Here is a 3,511-nt window from a genome sequence, read left to right on the forward strand (position 1 = left end):
GGTGGAGAGATGAGGGATGGAAGGTAGAGAGAAAGGGGAGCAGATTAGCAGAGTCTGAAGAAGTAAATGTTCATGCCTTCCAGCTGGAAAGTACCCAACGGAAAATCAGATGATGGCGATCTTGGCCACGGACAAATGTGAGTATGGGAGTAGGACGCAGAACTGAGATGGTTGGCCACTGAGAGGTCCATGTCACTGATGTGAACAGAGCAAAGGTGCTCAGTGAAGTGATCTCCCAGTCTATGCTCGATCTCTCTGATGTTTAGAAGGCCATAAAGGGAGCACCGGATGCAGTAGATCTCTCCTGCAGATACTCAAGTCCAGCTTTGCTTCACTTGAAAGGTTTGGGCACCTGCCTACATTTTGCTCAAGTTCAAAATATCGGTTATGTATCTATCTTTGCTCTATAAAGTTCACTGTTTGGCCTGCTGTGTATCTCCATCATTATGTTTTTAACTCCTGTCATCATTCAGGTAGCTCACCAGGAGGATTGATTCAGATGGTGGTTCATCAGCATCTTCTCCAGACAACTGGGGAATGATAGATGATGTCCTCAAAGGTGGATAAATAAATAAAAGGCTGCTTCTCCCACCCAGGAAAATCCACAAAAGTAAGTTTGATCGTGTACTTCTCTCAACTGGGATCAATTTTAATTCCACATCAAGCAAAGCAGTTTGCTAATACATGATGTAAATCATGGTTTACTCACTCTGGGAAAACTTCCAACATATTGAATGCAATGATGACCTTGTTCATGTTTTATAGCTCCTCAAACTAACAAAAGGAATTAGTTGTGGCACGAGATACCGCAGAAACGTGTTGGGGAGGGAATAATTCCTGTATTACACTGGTACATATCTTGTCCTGGTTTTCCAGGTTGGAAGACCTTTGCTTCAGGTTGGATAGATGGGCCAAGCAGCATTGGACTGTGGCCCAACTCCAGCATGACTGGACATCACATGTCCACACACTGCTAAGGGGACACCATTTGAAGCCTTTGCTCAGGATGGCAACTTTCAGAATGAAGTGTAGTGCCTGATGAGAACATTTCTGCAGATCCTCTCTGTTCATGGGCAAGACGACAAACCATCTGTGAAATGTGCTGGTTCGGTTTGTTATCATTCCTGAAGCAGTATTTCGCTATTTCAACCCTGATTCCAATCACTCATGATTATCCTGAGGTCTTGCTTGTCACTCTCTCCTGTCTTCCAATTTTGTCCCCACCCACTTTCATCCCCTTCTTCCTCATGGCTGCCTTTTGTCCTTCATTTCTTCCCCCCACCACCCCTTCCCCCCGTAACCGCTGCCCAGCGAAAACCAGCTAGAATCTTTCCCCACCCTCACATTTAAACTCGCAAGGTCTTTAGAATATTATGCTAACAAATGCGCTATAAAAAAAAAGGTATTCATTGCGTGGTCACATGGCACATGATTTGGTTTTACAGCACTGAAACGGCCCTTCTGCTCTCTGTGTCCGTAATGACCTTGCACTTCCCCACATTAGGTCTGTATCAACGTTGTGAGTCCATCAACTCCTCTGGCTGCAAGTTCTCGTTATTGACCTGTTCTTGTACAGATAGAATGAAGGTGCCCCTGAAGTAAACTTCCCTCTGCCCTCAACCACCTCCTTCTGTGTTTGTCTCTTTAAATTCTTGCTCTTGAGGGGAGAGTTGAAAGGTGAGTTGACTCTTGTGTGGGGAGGTGGGGCGAGCTCGTAGTTCGCGGTGGTTTAGCGCCGAGCTGAAGACAGGAGGAAGCCTGCGTCCGCACACTTCTTCCAGCTGGATTTTCCTGCATGGACGAGCTGGGAACATGGCTGATATTTATTCGTATTCTGATGGCAGGGCTGGGTCCTTGAATTCAGGACCACCTCGTCTATCTGCAGCACAGCTTGGGTCTGTATCCTTCCAATGCCCACACTCAGGACCGAGCTTGCAAGGACTTCGACACCTGCTCCACCTTCATCTCCAGTCTGAAAACTTCCACGGCAGAGAAACCCGCTCAGAGGGAGCAGGTAAACCGGAGGCAAAGGCGGCGATTTAAAAATAAATAAATAAACTGGGCTCTTGGATGTTCCAATAGCTGGGGAGTGAGAGCGGGGCTAATTGCAAGAGCACAAAGAGTTAGTAAGGGCTTTGTGGACCGAATGGCCTCTTGGGCTATTCTGCTTGGGTTAGTGAATGTGGTCAGAGTTCAAGTCTGCTTAAAGGTAAACTGCTGGAGGAACTCGGCAGGCCCAGCAGCATCTGTGGAGGGAAATAGATGACCGTTCCAGTTCAGAGGACTCTGAAGCATTTCAATGAGATTTACCCCCCCCTCCCCCATTTGCCTAAATTCCATTGAATACAGGCTAAGAGCTGTCAAATGCTCTTCTTACAATGACCTTTACCTCGAGTGGACACTCTGAGACCTGCTGAGTTCTTCCAGCATTGTGTTTTTACTCCAGTTAACAGTGCAGATTTTGTTTTTCTCCATTGTGTAGATGTTAAATATTACATGAAAAATCTGATATTACTAATAGTCTGGTTTCATTGTCACTTGTGAAACAGAATTATGGAGTCCAAACATAGCATCTCAGATTCCTTCTCGTTTTCTGCAAAGGTTTATTGTTAGCTTCATAACCTGGTAATATGAGTAGATTTCCAGTGACTAGTACTTGTTTTCATATTCTTTCAGTGGCCAGGAATGACTTCCACAAATGGAATGTGTGTACCTACCAAGCCCATTCACCTACCACTTCCAGGAGAGATCCCATTCCTGCAGCTATGAAATCCCAAAGGACAATGGTTCAACAAATGAAGGAGAGCGGCAAGCTCTGAACAGGAAGAAGAAAGAAATCAAGCTTGCGTCTAATAATTGTCAGTTTCCAAACTTAGTTTGTGTAGGGGCATTAGAAGCTGAAAATTGTTTGATGCTATTTACATAAACAGGTGAGCACTTCTACAAACTGTTGGCAGGGAAGTGATGCCAACTTGGTTGTCAGTCAGCAGAGAGAAGAGCAATTGTTTGAGTTTTAAACTATGATTAGTGGCATGTAGTGTGGCACTTGGTGTGACGTTGATACAGCACTAGCAACCAGGGTTCAGATCCAGCGCTGTCTGAAAGGAGTTTGTACATTCTCCCTGTCTCTGTGTGGGTTTCCCCCAACTCTTCAAAAATGTATGGGAGTTGTAGGTTAATTGGGGTATTTGTGCAGCATGGGTCCTTGAGCCAGAGGGCCTGTTATCTTGCTCTATGTCTAAATTTAAAGAAAATAAATTAAAAGAGTGATCTGTGATGACTTATTCCTAATAGACTACGATTAAAAATCAAAATGGATCACATGTCTAGTCTGTGGCATTAACATTTTGATCTAAAAAGTTATTCTGAAAGGGAACATTTTGTGGCATTAAGGACAATTTTGCCCTTGTTTGTTGGACTTCCACCGACTCAAACTCACTTGGGGTTTTACATGGCAAGTCATTGCCCAACAACCACTGTAAACACCATGCTTTGCACACAACATCTGGGA

At 44.6% G+C, this 3,511-nt stretch overlaps 1 long non-coding RNA gene across 1 annotated transcript; it reads left to right on the top strand.

Annotated features, from left to right (window-relative positions):
- The first annotated feature begins 319 nt into the window (after positions 1-319).
- Positions 320-3,261, top strand: LOC138741645 (uncharacterized). The gene is made up of 3 exons (XR_011343630.1): positions 320-610; positions 1,845-2,014; positions 2,677-3,261. It is a non-coding gene; the product is annotated as an uncharacterized lncRNA (long non-coding RNA).
- The last annotated feature ends 250 nt before the right edge of the window (positions 3,262-3,511 follow it).

Source organism: Narcine bancroftii, chromosome 8 (assembly GCF_036971445.1).
Source record: "Narcine bancroftii isolate sNarBan1 chromosome 8, sNarBan1.hap1, whole genome shotgun sequence".
Lineage (NCBI taxonomy): Eukaryota > Metazoa > Chordata > Chondrichthyes > Torpediniformes > Narcinidae > Narcine > Narcine bancroftii.